The 17,378-nt window shown below is 36.9% G+C and overlaps 1 protein-coding gene across 3 annotated transcripts in view; it reads right to left on the reverse strand.

The window, feature by feature from the left end:
• The window catches only part of LMNTD1 (lamin tail domain containing 1), a 55,025-nt gene that overhangs the window by 10,252 nt on the left and 27,395 nt on the right, over positions 1-17,378 (reverse strand). The gene's annotated exons all lie outside the window — the stretch shown is intronic.

The raw sequence follows: 17,378 nt of genomic DNA on the forward strand, positions 1-17,378 counted from the left end.
TTCCAAATTCTTAGTCTGACAAATTTAAACCATGCAATACAGGCAAACATCAATAAATAGAACGGATACTAATCTGAGGAATATATAAAGAAAAACTCAAAAATCTCAAACTTGTATTGGAGGCAGTTTCCTATGGGAAAAAGATACTCTGATCCGAAGACAGATAAGTCAGATCTATTAAATTATAACGAGCCCACAGTCCAGCTTAAGTAAAATTCTATAGATGCGATCTTAATAGGGATCTCACATTGATGAGATTTTAAGTGTTTCATTCCTGCATAAGGTTATTTGTGTTTGCTTATATTTATTTTCTAGCAGTTAGTTTTTCACAGTGTGGCTTTGCCACACTCAGAAACAAAGAAACATCATCATTATTATTACTATGATAATATTTGCATAGAAGACAGTAGCACGTGCAGAGTACACAATTAAGATGAATTCCACTGCAGTGTACGAGATGGATCGCAGAAGATAGGCAAAGCACATTTAACCATGAACAAATAAAGTGCATTAAACTGAACATGCTCCCACTATCAACTCAAAACAATGCAAAATACTATTTTCAGACTAGTTTCTGTCATTTAACCTGAATTACAGAACAACACTGGCAAAGTTGTCAATAATCTACAAGCTAATCTGAGCAAGAAGAAAGCACATTCTCTCTAGGTATAGGATGAATAATGGCAACACAGTGCAAACCTGTCTGCTGTGTTAAAGAGCCGTTAGCCTTTATTCTGATGACTCCGTGCTGTACTCAGGGCCTTGCCTTTGTGCTCTAACAGCTCCTGGTACATACTAGATTCTATCAAAAAGATCTGTCTTATTTATTTTACTATTTCAAATTTTTGTTGTGAAAAATTTAAACACACAGAAAATGTCAATGAATAATACAACCAAATTTGTATACTTATCACCCAGATTTAATCATTAATATTTGCCATATTTGCATTATCTTATTTATTTATTTTTTGAAATGGAGTTTTGCTGTTGTTGCCCAGGCTGGAGTGCAATGGCGCAATCTTGGCTCACTGTAATCTCCACCTCCCGGGTTCAAGCAATTCTTGTGCCTCCCGAGTAGCTGGGATTACAGGCATGGTCCACCATACCTTGCTAATTTTGTATTTTTAGTAGAAACAGGGTTTCACCATGTTGGCCAGGCTGGTCTCTAACTCCTGACCTTAAGTGATGCACCCACCTCGGCCTCCCAAAGTGCTGGGATTACAGGTGTGAGCTACCATGCCCAGACATATTATCTTTTATCTATCATATATGCCTACATGACCAGACCATTAGAGAGTAAGATTTCAGTATGAATCTCCTAAGAACAACCAATATAACCACAACACAATTAACACACCTAAGAAAAGAACAATGAATCAATGTCTAATATTCATTCTGTATTCAAATTCACCTAATTATCTTAAAAAATGTCTGCTCTGGCTGTGATTTTTTTTTTTTTCTTTTTAACCAGTAGCTGATTTAGTTTCTCTTAATTGGCTACTGGTTAAAAAATGGGCCATCTGCCTCAGATACAAAGATCCAACTTAAAAATGGCTTAAACAAAAGTATTTATCTCTCATTTAACAGTCTGGAGATGTGCCAGAACAGGGCACTTTGGGTGGCTCTTCCATCCTCAGCTCATGGCTTCATCTCTCAGTTGAAATATGGCAGCTCTAGCCCCATGGTCATGCTGTAGAGAAGGCACAGGGGAGCACACACTCCTGGGGCATGATCCAGATGTTGTAGACACAATTTCTTTTCACATTCCATCATACAGGATGTTGACACATAATCCTATTATTTGCAGCAGAGGCTGAGAAAAAACAGGCCTTATTATTGGGGGCCATGTGTCTAGATTTCCCTGGACCTGTGAATCTTGTGTATAAAGGAAGAATATTTTAAGGGCTGCAATTAGCTTTCTCTGCTATGAGGTATTTCTGGAAATGACTGAGCTATGACAAACTATATTAAAATTAATTCCCAAGACACTGCAACATAATGATGGGTTTAGGCTTATTAATGGTTAAGACTGTTTTTCTCTTGCACTGAATAAGCTTCATGTTACTAATATTCATTTTGAGTTCATCAATGTAGTTTTTTTTAGATTTTCTTTGTCCTTCCTTGTCAGTGTATAAGCTGTCCATGCTCATTAATGGAAACATGCTTTCTTCCCTTACCGATTTTTATTGCTTTTTATGTTTTTTAAAATAAAATTTATTTAAGTATAATATACATGAAGGAAAGTTCACAAATCATAATTTACAGCATATGGTGAAACCAGTAAAACATACAAGTAAACACCACTTGGATCAAGAAATGGAACATGTCAGTGTTCTAGAAGCATTTTTGGTAACCTCTAAATATTACTTCTTTCTTCTCCCAAAGATAACTATTATTCTGACCTTTGACACTATGGTTCAATATTGTATGTTTTTGAATTTTATATACACAAAATCATTCAATATACATTCCTTTTTGTCTGACATTTCTTGTTCAATAGTACACTTATGAGATTCACTGATATTATTGCATGTAGCAGTAGGTCATTTTCATTGCCTGTGGGATTGTATGAACATATTATAATTTACTTGTCCATTAAATAATTGATGAACACCTAGATTGCTTCTAGTTCTTGGCTACTACAAATACAGTCACTCAGATCATTATTGTATGTATATTTTGGTGCACATATGTATATATTTGTTACATATATATAGTTCTTGGGAATGAAATTGCTGGTTTATGGGATAATTAGTATGTGTATATTCATTTTTCTTGCCTTATTTCACACAGACTTCTAGTACAATGTTGAATAGAAGTCATCATAAAGAAAATTCTTGTTTTGCTCAGCACTTCAAGGAAAAAACTTCCACCACTGCACCTACTTCACCATTAAGTATGATATTGCTTGATTTAGGAGTTTTGCAAATATCATTTGTCAGATTAAGAAAATTCTTCGGAGGTGGTGCCAAGATGGCCAAATAGGAACAGCTGCAGCCTCAAGCTGAGAGCTTGACACAGAAGATGGGTGATTTCTGCATTTCCAACTGAGGTACTGGGTTCATCTCACTGGGCAGTGTTGGACAGTGGGTGAAGGACAGTGGGTGTAGCCCAACGAGCGAGAGCCGAAGCAGGGAGAGCCATCCCCTCACCCAGGAAGTGCAAGGGGGAAGGGAATTCCCTTTCCTAGCCAAGGGAAACCATGACACAAAACACCTGGAAAATTGGGTCACTCCCACCCTAATACTGTACTTTACCAAGGGTCTTAGCAAACGGCACACCAAGAAATTATATCCCATGCCTGGCTCAGAGGGTCCCATGCCCATAGAGCCTCCCTCATTGCTAGCACAGTAGTCTGAGATCTAAAAGCAAGGCGGCAGCGAAGCTAGGGGAGGGGTGCCCGCCATTGCTGAGACTTAAGTAGGTAAACAAAGCAGCCAGGATTCTCGAACTGGGTGGAGCCCACCGCAGCTCAAGGACGCCTGCCTGCCTCTGTAGACTCCACCTCTGGGGATAGGGCATAGCTAAACAAAAGGCAGCAGAAACCTCTGCAGATGTAAATGTCCCTGTCTGACAGCTTTGAAGAGAGCAGTGGTTCTCCCAGCATGGAGTTTGAGATCTGAGAATGGACAGACTGCCTGCTCAAGTGGGTCCCTGACCCCTGAGTAGCCTAACTGGGAGACATCCCCGACTAGGGGCAAACTGACACCTCACACCTCACATGGTCAGGTACACTTCTGAGACGAAGCTTCCTGAGGAATGATCAGACAGCAACATTTGCTGTTCAGCAATATTCACTCTTCTGCAGCCTCTGCTGCTGATACCCTGGCAAACAGGGTCTGGAGTGGACCTCAAGCAAACTCCAACAGACCTGCAGCTGAGGGTCCTGACTGTTAGAAGGAAAACTAACAGAAAGGACATCCACACCAAAACCCCATCTGTACATCACCATCATCAAAGACCAAAGGTAGATAAAACCACAAAGATGGGGAAAAAGCAGTGCAGAAAAGCTGAAAATTCTAAAAATCAGAGCACCTCTCTCCCTCCAAAGGAACACAGCTCCTCGCCAGCAACAGAACAAAGCTGGATGGAGAATGACTTTGATGGGTTGAGAGAAGAAGGCTTCAGACAATCAAACTTCTCCAAGCTAAAGGAGGAAGTACAAACCCAGAGCAAAGAAACTAAAAACATTGAAAAAAGAATGGATGAATGGATAACTAGAATAATCAATGCAGAGAAGACCTTAAAAGAACTGATAGAGATGAAAACCATAACACGAGAACTATGTGACAAATGCACAAGCTTCAGTAACTGACTCGATCAACTGGAAGAAAGAGTATCAGCGATTGAAGATCAAATGAATGAAATGAAGCGAGAAGAGAAGTGTAGAGAAAAAAGAGTAAAAAGAAATGAATAAAGCCTCCAAGAAATATGGGACTGTGTGAAAAAACAAAACCTACGTCTGATTGGTGTACCTGAAAGTGACGGGGAGAATAGAACCAAGTTGGAAAATACTCTGCAGGATATTATCCAGGAGAACTTCCCCAACCTAGCAAGGCAGGCCAACATTCAAATTCAGGAAATACAGAGAACGCCACAAAGATACTCCTTGAGAAGAGCAACTCTAAGACACATAATTGTTAGATTCACCAAAGTAGAAATGAAGGAGAAAATGTTAAGGGCAGCCAGAGAGAAAGGTCGGATTACCCACAAAGGGAAGCCCATCAGACTAACAGCGGATCTCTCGGCAGAAACTCTACAAGCCAGAAGAGAGTGGGGGCCAATATTCAACATTCTTAAAGAAAAGAATTTTCAACCCAGAATTTCATATCCAGCCAAACTAAGTTTCATCAGTGAAGGAGAAATAAAATCCTTTACAGACAAGCAAATGCTGTCACCACCAGGTCTGCCCTACAAGAGCTCCTGAAGGAAGCACTAAACATGAAAAGGAACAACTGGTACCAGCCACTGCAAAAACATGCCAAATTGTAAAGACCGTCAATGCTAGGAAGAAACTGCATCAACTAACAAGCAAAATAACCAGCTAACATGACAGGATCGAGTTCACACATAACAATATTAACCTTAAATGTAAATGGGTTAAATGTTCCAATTAAAAGACACAGACTGGCAAATCAGATAAAGAGTTAAGACCCATCAGTTTGCTATATTCAGGAGACCCATCTCACATGCAGAGACACATGTAGGCTCAAAATAAAGGGATGGAAGAAGATCTACCAAGCAAATGGAAAACAAAAAAAAGGCAGGGGTTGCATCCTAGTCTCTGATACAACAGACTTTAAACCAACAAAGATCAAGAGACTAAGAAGGCCATTACATAATGGTAAAGGGATCAATTCAACAAGAAGAGCTAACTATCCTAAATATATATGCACCCAATACAGGAGCACCCAGATTCATAAAGGAAGTCCTAAGAGACTTACAAAGAGAATTAGACTCCCACACAATAGTAATGGGAGACTTTAACACCCCACTGTCAACATTAGACAGATCAATGAGACAGAAAGTTAACAATGATATCCAGGAATTGAACTGAACTCTGCACCAAGCGGACTTAATAGAAATCTACAGAACTCTCCACCCCAAATCAACAGAATATACATTCTTCACAGCAACACATTGCACTTATTCCAAAATTGACCACATAGTTGGAAGTAAAGCACTCTTCAGCAAATGTAAAAGGACAGAAATTACAACAAACTGTCTTTCAGACCATAGTGCAATCAAACTAGAACTCAGGATTAAGAAACTCACTCAAAGCCACACAACTACATGGAAACTGAACAACCTGCTCCTGAATGACTAGTGGGTACCTAACAAAATGAAGGCAGAATAAAGATGTTCTTTGAAACCAATGAGAACAAAGATACAACATACCAGAATCTCTGGGACACATTTAAAGCAGTGTGTAGAGGGAACTTTATAGCACTAAATGCCCACAAGAGCAAGCTGGAAAGATCTAAAATTGACACCCTAACATAACAATTAAAAGAACTAGAGAAGCAAGAGGAAACACATTCAAAAGTTAGCAGAAGGCAAGAAATAACGAAGATCAGAGCAGAACTGAAGGAGATAGAGGCACAAAAAACCCTTCAAAAAATCAATGAATCCAGGAGCTGATTTTTTGGAAAAGATCAACAAAATTGATAGACCACTATCAAGACTAATAAATAAGAAAAGAGAGAAGAATCAAATAGATGCAATAAAAAATGATAAAGGGGATATCACCATCGACCCCACACAAATACAAACTACCATCAGAGAATACTATAAACACCTCTATGCAAATAAACTAGAAAGACTAGAAGAAATGGATAAATTCCTGGACACATACACTCTCCCAAGACTAAACCAGGAAGAAGTTGAATCCCTGAATACACCAATAGCAGGCTCTGAAATTGAGGCAATAATTAATAGCCTACCAACCAAAAAAAGTCCAAGACCAGACGGATTCACAGTCGAATTCTACTAGAGGTACAAGGAGGAGCTGGTACCACTCCTTCTGAAACTATTCCAATCAATAGAAAAAGAGGGAATCCTCCCTAACTCATTTTATGAGGCCAACATCATCCTGATACCAGAGCCTGGCAGAGACACACACAAAAAGAGATTTTTAGACCAATGTCCCTGATGAACATCGATGCAAAAATCCTCAATAAAATACTGGCAATACGAATCCAGCAGCACATCAGCAAGCTTATCCACCATGATCAAGTGGGCTTCATCCTTGGGATACAAGGCTGGTTCAACATATGCAAATCAATAAACGTAATCCAACATATAAACAGAACCAAAGACTAAAACTACGTGATTATCTCAATAGATGCAGAAAAGGCCTTTGACAAAATTCAACAGCCCTTCATGCTAAAAACTCTCAATAAATTCGGTATTGATGGAATGTATCTCAAAATAATAAGAGCTATTTATGACAAACCCACAGCCAATATTATACTAAATGGGCAAAAACTGGAAGCATACCCTTTGAAAACTGGCACAAGACAGGGATGCCTTCTCTCACCACTCCTATTCAACATAGTGTTGGAAGTTCTGGCCAGGGCAATCAGGCTAGACAAAGAAATAAAGGGTATTCAATTAGGAAAAGAGGAAGTCAAATTGTCACTGTTTGTAGATGACAGGATTGTATATTTAGAAAACCCATCATCTCAAAACAAAATCTCCTTAAGCTGATAAGCAACTGCAGCAGTCTCAAGATACAAAATCAATGTGCAAAAATCACAAGCATTCTTATACACCAATAACAGACAAACAGAGAGCCAAATCATGAGTTAACTCCCATTCACAATTGTTTCAAAGAGAATAAAATACCTAGGAATCCAAGTTACAAGGGATGTGAAGGACCTCTTCAATGAGGACTACAAACCACTGCTCAATGAAATAAAAGAGGACACAAACAAATGGATGAACATTCCATGCTCATGGATAGGAAGAATCAATATCGTGAAAATGGCCATACTGCCCAAGGTAATTTATACATTCAATGCCATCCCCATTAAGCTACCTATGACTTTCTTCACAGAATTGGAAAAAATTACATTAAAGTTCATATGGCACCAAAAACGAGCCCGCATTGCCAAGACAATCCTAAGCCAAAAGAACAAAGCTGGAGGCATCACACTACGTGACTTCAAACTATACTACAAGGCTACAGTAACAAAAACAGCATGGTACTGGTACCAAAACAGAGATATAGACCAATGGAACAGAACAGAGGTCTCAGAAATAATACCACACATCTACCACCATCTGATCTTTGAAAAACCTGGCAAAAACAAGAAATGGGGAAAGGATTCTCTATTTAATAACTGGTGCTGGGAAAACTGACTAGCCATATGTAGAAAGCTGAAACTGGATCCCTTCCTTACACCTTAGACAAAAATTAATTCAAGATGGATTAAAGACTTAAATGTTAGACCTAAAACCATAAAAACCCTAGAAGAAAACCTAGCCAATACCATTCAGGACATAGGCATGGGCAAGGACTTCATGTCTAAAACACCAAAAGCAATGGCAACAAAAGCCAAAATTGACAAATGGGATCTAATTAAACTAAAGAGCTTCTGCACAGCAAAAGAAACTACCATCAGAATGAACAGACAACCTACAGAATGGGAGAACATTTTTGCAATCTACTCATCTGACAAAGGGCTAATATCCAGAACCTACAAAGAACTCAAACAAATTTATAAGAAAAAATCAAACAACCCCATCACAAAGTGGGCAAAGGATATGAACAGACACTTCTCAAAAGAAGACATTTATGCATCCAACAGACACATGAAAAAATGCTTATCATCACTAGCTATCAGAGAAATGCAAATCAAAACCACAATGAGATACCATCTCACACCAGTTAGAATGGTGATCATTAAAAAGGAAACAACAGGTGCTGGAGAGGATGTGGAGAAATAGGAATGCTTTTACACTGTTTGTGGGAATGTAAACTAGTTCAACCATTGTGGAAGACCATGTGGTAATTCCTCAAGGATCTAGAACTAGAAATACCATTTGATCCACCAATCCCATTACTGGGTATATACTCAAAGGATTACAAATTGCTGCTCTAAAGACACATGCACACATATGTTTATTGCAGCACTATTCACAACAGCAAAGACTTGGAACCAACCCAAATGTCCCTCAGTGATAGACTGGATTAAGAAAATGTGGCACATATACACCATGGAATACTATGCAGCCATAGAAAGGATGAGTTCATGTCCTTTGTAGGGACATGGATGCAGCTGGAAACCATCATTCTCAGCAAACTATCGCAAGAACAGAAAACCAAACACCACATGTTCTCACTCATAGGTGAGAATTGAACAATGAGAACGCTTGGAAACAGGAAGGGGAACATCACACACCGGGCCTGTTGTGGGGTTGGGGGCTGGGGGAGGGATAGCATTAGGAGATATACCTAATGTAAATTACGAGTTAATGGTTGCAGCACACCAACATGGCACATGTATACATATGTAACAAACCTGCACGTTGTGTACATGTACCCTAGAACATAAAGTATAATATAATAAATAAATAAAAAGAAAAAAAAGAAAATTCTTTCTAGTCCTAATATTCTAATGTTCTCTTGTGGGTATGGAGTGAATATTTTATCAAATGCTTTTACTTTGAGATGATTATATAATTTTCCTCTTTATAATCAGCTTTGCATTCCTGAAATAAACCCAATTTCTTGGTGATATATTTTCCCCAAATATCCCTTGTATCAAAGAAGATATTACGTTGGAAAATATATATTTTTAACTGAATGATAATGAAAGTATGACATATCTTTTTGTTCTTTGAGACAGAGTTTCACTCTTCTTGCCCAGGCTGGAGTGCAATGGCGCGATCTCGGCTCACTGCAACCTCCGCCTCCTGGGTTCAAGCGATTCTCATGCCTCAGCCTCCAGAGTAGCTGGGATTACAGGTGCACACCACCATGCTCAGCTAATTTTTGTATTTTTAGTAGAGAGGGGATTTCACCACATTGCCAGGCTGGTCTCAAACTCCTGACCTCAGGTGATCTGCCTGCCTTGACCTCCCAGAGTGCTGGGATTACCAGCATGAGCCACTGTGCCAGGCCGACATTCTTATACTATTCTTTTAGTTTCCATCCTATATTACAACATGTATTTTTGATTTATTAAAGTCTAATATGAGTTGCTATTTTTACAACTTATTGGATAAAATAGAAAATTTAGAGTACTTTAACTCCATTTAGTCCTCTCCCAACTTTTCTCCTATTTCTGTTGTAATGGATTGAATTGTTTCCCTGAAAGATATGTTGAAGTCCTAACCCTTGGAACCTGCGAACGTGACTTTATTTGGACATAGGGTATTTGGAGATGTAATAAGGTTAAGATGAGGTCGTGGTGGATTAGTATAGGCCTTAACCCAATGACTGATGTTCTTATAAAGAAGAGAGAAATTGGACACGGACACACAGGAAGTAAGGCCATATGAAGACAGAGGCAGAAATTATAGCAATGGATCAATAAGCCAAGGAGTATCAAGGAATGCCGGCAATGACTAGAAATTAAGAAGATGCAAGGAAAGATAATTTTCTAAAGTCTTCAAAGTGAGCATGGCCTTGCCAACACCTTGCTTTTGGATTTCTGCCTCAGTATTGTGAGATAATAAATTTATTTTAAGACATCAAGTTTGTGGTGCTTTGTGAAGGTAGCCCTCCCTAGGAAACTATACAGCCGTCATGTATTTAAATTCTATCTAAATGTAAAACCCTGTAAGACAACGTCAGTATTGTTTTGTACAGTAAACATTTATGTTTGTTCATGTTTTTATTGTTTCCATTTTTTTTTTTTTACTTCTCCCTATAGGTCTGCATGTTCATGTGGGATAATTTTCTTTCTATCTGAAGTATTTCCATTGATATTTCCTTACTATGGATTTGGCATTAATGAATCCTTCCAGTTTTTGTTTGTCAGAAAATGTCCTTATTTTACCTTCACCCCCTCAGGTGTATTTTTCCTTAATATAGAACTCAGGATTAGAAGTTCCGCTAGCATGTTGAGGCTCTCATTCTATTATCTTATGACTGCCATATTTGGTTTTCTCAACTTTTATTATGATGTACATAGATGTGGTTTCCTTTGTATTTATGCTGCTTGGGATTTATTATTGTTCTTAATTCTGTGGCTTGATGTCTTTGTATCAGTTTTTGAGAATTTTTTCCATTATTTATTTAAATATTGTTCTGTCTCAACCTCTCCATCATCTCCTTTTGGGACTCAAATTACAACTCTACTAGACTTACTTGTGCTTGGTCTTTCTCTCTAATCTTTTTTTTTGTTGTTCCTTTCTTTTCTTATCCTTTGCTTCTTCCTTACTGCTTTTTTTTTTTCTAGATTTGGGGATATTTTATACTCCACTTTATTTTTTATATTGCTTCCAAAATTCTCATTGAAATACCATTCTAACTCTATGAGATGCCATTTAAAAATCTTCAGTGTCTTTTTCTCAGTCTGTCCTTCAGTATACACATATTAACTCCTTCCTATATGTCATGCACTGAGTTTGGTGCAAGTGACAAAAAGATGAGCAAAATAAAAGCAATTTAACACTTATAGTCCAGAGATAAAAGGTAATTTACAATACAGTGCAACAAACGCTTCGCTTGATGAGTATAAGATATTACTAAGTACACATATTAGGAGCAAAAAACTCATTTGGTGGGGACCAGAGATGGGTTCTTTGGAGGCAGTGACATATAAGTAGAAACTTTAAGGATGAAAAAGAATTATCCATGAGAAGAGGAGGGGTGAGAGAATGTGTGAAGGCCTGGAGGTAGTCACGGTGTGTTTGAAGAACTGGAAGAACTTCAAGATGACTAAAGCATAGAATGCAAGAAGGCGAATGTGTGATCAGATAGGCCAGCCCAGGCTCAAAGATACTTAAACAATTTTATGGGTTTGGACTCCACCATGAGGACAATAGGGAGAAAATGAAGATTTTTAAGTAAGAGAAGAAATGTTTAGGATACATAAACAAGAACTGATTATACTTGGGAGCTGAGGAAGGAAAAGGAGTAGAGAAAGACCATCAGGATACCTCAGGTTTCTGAATGGCATTCACTTATATAAGGAAAATCAGTGGAATGACAGACTTTGAGGGAAAGACAATGATGAGTTGTTTTGAACATTCTGGGAATGAGATACTTGTAGAGCATCCAGCTGAGATTATAAGCAATTAGCCTCATAAATCAAAGGTTCAGAATAGAATGTTGGGCTGGAGATAAAGAGTTTGGAATCTTTCCTACTCCATTTTTCACATTGCTTTTCAAGTTCTCTTTCAAACACAGATCTAACTATATGGGGCACCTATTTAAAATCCAATTGGTGCCTTCTCAGTATTTTCATAATACAGTCGAAACTCTAACATAGTGGTGTACACATACCTCTAACATCTAGTCCTTACCAAACTTTCTGGGCTAACACCTCAATTTCTACTTACATTTCAGTCGGATACAATTTCTCACTGTTCACTGAACCCAAAGTTTACTCTTGCCTCCTTGTACTTTTAATATGTACCGTTTCCTCTACTCAGAATGCTTTGCCCACACTCTTTTCAACCTGAATAACTCCTATTCAACCTTCAATACCTTAGTTCCAATGCTATCTCCTCTGAGCCTTTTCCATTGCTCTTGTCTTTTCGTAAATATTTCTAAAGCAATGTTTCTTAAACAGCAAATCTTGCCCTCTCTATTGGTTATGAAATAAATTTAGAAGGTCATGGCAAGTATTTTAAAATGAAATAAAAGAGTACGAAATATCAGAATCTGTCATACTTAGAAAAATCAATATGGTCTTTTGCAACATTTGCTTTGGTTATGTAGGTTTGAAATACATATTTGCAGCTACAGATGAGTTTTTGAGCTTCAACAGTTGATAGTGGAAAAATGTTTGAATTTGAAGTTAGATTTGAGTTAAGCAATGAAAAACAAACAAGACAATAGCAAAAAGAAAAAATATCCCTAGTTCATGGATGTTGCTTCAGGGAGCAAAGGAGGGGAATAGGACTAGGACTAGAAAAAGAAATCTGGGAGACTTTTGTTTGACATATAATGCTTATTTTAAAAATAATTAGTGCAAATATGACAACATATTAGTATTTTTTACTTGGGGAAGTGGGTTGAGAAGTGTCTTTTTTGTTCTTTCTGTATTTTATAACATTAATAAAAGGTTCAAAGGTGGAAAATTTTCTAGGTCCACCACTTATTAAATTCTTATTTGTGAAGTCAAAATAATAGTGGAATTTATAAGGAGGTGAAAAATGTTTCCTCTTGACATCTGCTATCAGATTCCTCTTAGGATAGGGGGAGGATACCTTACCAGGCTTTTGGTAGAAGGTATGGTGACTCCTAAAGCTATGGGAGTGGGAACTCTTCTGAAAGAGACAGAGAGGGCAATTATGGCAAGAGCTTTGGTAGTGCATGGCATGAGGAGCCAAGGGTAACCCCTATTGGGGCCAGTTGAAAGAACTCTTAAAGAGAATCTACTCACTATTTTTTTGTGTGTAGGGAGGGAGCTTTAATGAAACCTCTGGTCATGACTCCCAAATCACCAGAAATATTTATTACCCATGAGTGGTTTCTGGCATTTTAGTTTGTTGTGAACACCGAGGGGCAGGATGAGTGTCATATCATACTTAATCCTCTAATAATCCATAGCCACAAAGTTAGCTAGAGGCCCTGTGCATTTGACCTTCATTATATTGAATAAAATTCCTAACCCCACACATTGTAGAATTCAGAACATTCCCCCAAATTTATGTTAATTCCCACAGGAACAAATTCTCAGCAAAATGAATGCTCAGTGGTGACTTTCAGCAAACCTTCCACTAAATGACGTCACTTTAGATGCATCCCGATTAAAAATATGAATAAGACAAAGTTGGCCATGCTCATTGGAACTATCTCACATTATTGTCAATGCAATAATGCAAGAACATGATATAAATTTACAAGTATTGGAAAGAAAAGATGTCATTTGTACACATTTGTACAATACAGAGGGGGATAAAACAACCAATGTGGCCAAGCACGGTGGCTCATGCCTGTAATCCCAGCACTTGGGAAGGCCAAGGAGGGCAGATCACTTGAGGTCAGGAATTTGAGACCAGCCTGGCCAACATGGCGAACCCGTCTCTACTAAAAATAGAAAAATTAGCTGGGTGTAGTGGCGCACACCTGTAATTTCAGCTACTCGGGAGGCTGAGGTACGAGAATCACTTGAACTAGGGAAATGGAGGTTGCAGTGAGCTGATACCGTGCCACTGCACTCCAGCCAGGGTGAAAGAGCAAGACTCTGTCTCAAAAACAAACAAAGAAACAACAACAAAAAAACCCCACAAGACTACAAGCTATTAAAACTGAAAAGTTCAGAAAATGTGTTGAAACATGAGCAATATACAAAGATAATTTTCCTCTTCTTTAAAAGAGTGAAAAAAATGTTATAGAAAAAGATAGCATTTTCAAAAGCAGTAGCAACAATAACAACAAATCAATATACCTGCCTGGGTCAGAAATCTAGCAAAAAAGTACAAGAATTTTATGGGAAAAAAATGACAAAGTATCAATGAAAGCCATGAAAGAAATCTGAATGAATTGACAGTTGATTTCATGTACCATGGACTCAGTATCATAAAGGTATCAACTTTCTCTAAACATGACCTTTAAATTTCTTACCATTTTAATCAAACTACCAACAAGATGGTTTTTCTATGTAAAACTTGGTAAAAATGTTTCTTGTAAAGAGGAGTAAAAAGTTTAAGGAAAGCCAAATGACACTGACAGGGAAGAGCAAGAAGAGAGCAAAAGAATGATTATAGACAAATAACAACGGGAACAGTGTTATTGACACAGCGATAGATCAATAGAACACTCTAGAGAGCACAGACCCAGACCCAAGCATAGGAGGAAGGTGGTATTAGAAATCAGTGTGCACACGATGGACACACTCTCTGGTGTTGAGACAAATCGTTTTCCATATGGAAGAAATCTGAGGTCACTATTTCATACCATACATAAAAACAACTTCAAATATATTAAAGACATACACAAAAAGCAAATTGGAAAAACTATCAGAGATAAATATAAACACACAATGTTCTCACTTATTTGTAGGATCTAAAAAGTAAAACAATTGAACTGATGGACATAGAGAGTAGAAGGATGGTTGCCAGAGGCTGGGAAGGGTAGTGGGGGACTTGGGTTGTAGGGAGGTAAGGATGGTTAATGGATACAAAAAAATAAAGAAAGAATGAATAAGACCTACTATTTGACAGTACAATAGGGTGACTACAGTCAATAATAACTTAATTGTACATTTTAAACTAACTTGAAGGGTATAACTGGATTGTTTGTAACTCAGAGGATAAATGATTGAGGGAATGGATACCCCCCAAAATTAATAAATGTAAGCACGTAATTTTTTTATTATGAGATAGGGAAAGATTTTTTATTTTTTTACATATGAAAATATGCACAACATCACTATTAAAGAAGAACTTCACATTAAGATAATGAATTAGTAGTTAATGTCCATCAGATTGGAACATAATTTAAGATTCTGGCAATACAAAGTTAGGTGAGAATAAGGGGAATGGGAAATATTTTACTATGTTGGTGGGAGTATAAATTAGCAAAATTCTTCCTAGAGCAGTTTAGCAAAATCTAATGAAGTTGAAGATACAGGTACTATACAACTGCATAAGTACATGTAGGAATTTTAGAAGATTTAAAAAGTTTAGGTATGAACCCCAAAGGAACCTTTGTATGTATGCGCAAGTAGACAGGCACAAGGATAATCATGGCCACAGATATAACATTTTCTTGGATGCATTCAAAGACTTGGCAAATTTTTCTGAAGTAAAAAAGAAAATTTAAAAAAATTAAAAAATTTTTAATCTACATTGTTGATGAGAAAAATATTAATGGGGAAAAAACAAGATACAGTAAATTTGTATAATGAAATACTACATAATAACTAAGGTGACTGAATTAGGTCTATCTATGTTACTATAGTTAAATCTCCCAAATTATAGGAAGTCAGAAAGAGCAGGCATACTTAGCATGATGCCATTTATGCAAATTAAAAACACACAAATTATTTTAAATATATATATATATCTATGGATCCATATGCATGTAAACAAAGTACAAAATGAGAACCAGAATGATTTATTCCAATATCAGATCAGAACTGCAAATACAATTAAAGGGAACTTCAAATTTGTGAATTTTTCTTTTTAGTAATGTGAAACAATAGAACAAAATGTTAACATGCATTCATTCTGCATGATTAATATATAGGTGCTTTTAACGTTATACTTGCTGTATTTTAACATGTTTTTAAAAACAAAATGTGTTTAGCATAAGTTGGAAGTACGGTGTGTAGATGTTTCTTTAAAATTATCCTATTTGTTAGTCTCTAGGCTCCTCTGTAGCATACTTGAGAGACACAGTTTAAAACAAGGTGACAATTTTCAGATAGAAGATAGATTTCTTTCTAAGATTCTTCTGTAACTCAGCAAACTAGCCTATTTATTATTGTAGGGTAAATGGAGGAGGATTGAACAACTTCCAAGTATAATTATTTTTTATTTTGTCTATTTTCTTTTCTTTGCCAGCTATTAAGTGTGTGCTAATGGTGACAAATTTTCCAGTAGCAGGCAAATTAAAAATAACAAACCATGTAACTTTCCCTTGAAGAATCATGTTACATATACTTTCAAGGAGATGAACCGGTAATTCAGGGATTAGTTGATTCAATCAATCAGCAACCAATCATTCATAACATCTTTCCTTTGTGGCCATCTTTTGCGGTAGAAATAAAAGAAAAATCATATAATTCTGATGTATATCTGTTCATACTGAAAATTTAGTGAATGGAAAAATAAAAAAGTTATATATAACGATGTACAAAGACTGTAGAGGTATCAAAGCAACTATCTTTGAATATACTGCTACAAAATATGCACATACAGTAAAGTGTTTTGTGTTGAATAGCAAATGTTATTGAATAATCAAGATGAGTTGCCACCATTATATTATAGAAAAGTGCCTCAAAAATTCTGAAATCAAATTTCTTTGGAAAATAAGTTGTTCAGAATAAGTGAAAGAGTGAAGGTTATCATTAATTAAAGAAAAACATAAATTAATGTATTTCTTGAGAGCTTCAAATTTAAGTCATAAAGTACTAAAGATTATAAAGGGCTAAAGTTCTTTACATCTATCTAATATATCTATATCTAAAACTCACACACATGCTCAAAGTTTATTGCCAAAAAGGCCTTCAATTTCAGACCCATATCTTTACAGATGAGGAAACTCAGGCATAGAGCTACATGGTACACAATTTTATGAAAAAGAAATATATTCAATAATTTACAAAATTTCCATCATTCCACTACTGAAAGGTAGTATTTTGGGGGTGCTACTTCCCAATGATGTGCTAGCATATTAACACAATGGTTGTCATATTGTTTCATGGAGAGTCTTGTGATTTGGTGGTGTCTTGAAGATCACAGGCAAAGAGAAAAGGAAGAATAAGGGGGTCACGAGCAGTGGAAATTGCTACATCCTCCTCACCTATGCATTTTATATATTGGGATCCTGCTTAAGATTTCATTTTTTTAAAAAAACAAGTTCTTCTTTCCTAAGTCAAAGTTTGTGAATCATTACACCTTCACCAGAATATTGCTGGTGTATTAAACAGGCTTTCTCCAATAGTTTAGGGTCTGGTTCCTTCTTGACTTTATGTTCTTCTACTCCAGTTCTTGTTAAATACTTGTGGACATCTGGTGAACTTCATGGA

The sequence above is a fragment of the Macaca thibetana genome, chromosome 11 (assembly GCF_024542745.1).
Source record: "Macaca thibetana thibetana isolate TM-01 chromosome 11, ASM2454274v1, whole genome shotgun sequence".
Taxonomy (NCBI): Eukaryota; Metazoa; Chordata; class Mammalia; order Primates; family Cercopithecidae; genus Macaca; species Macaca thibetana.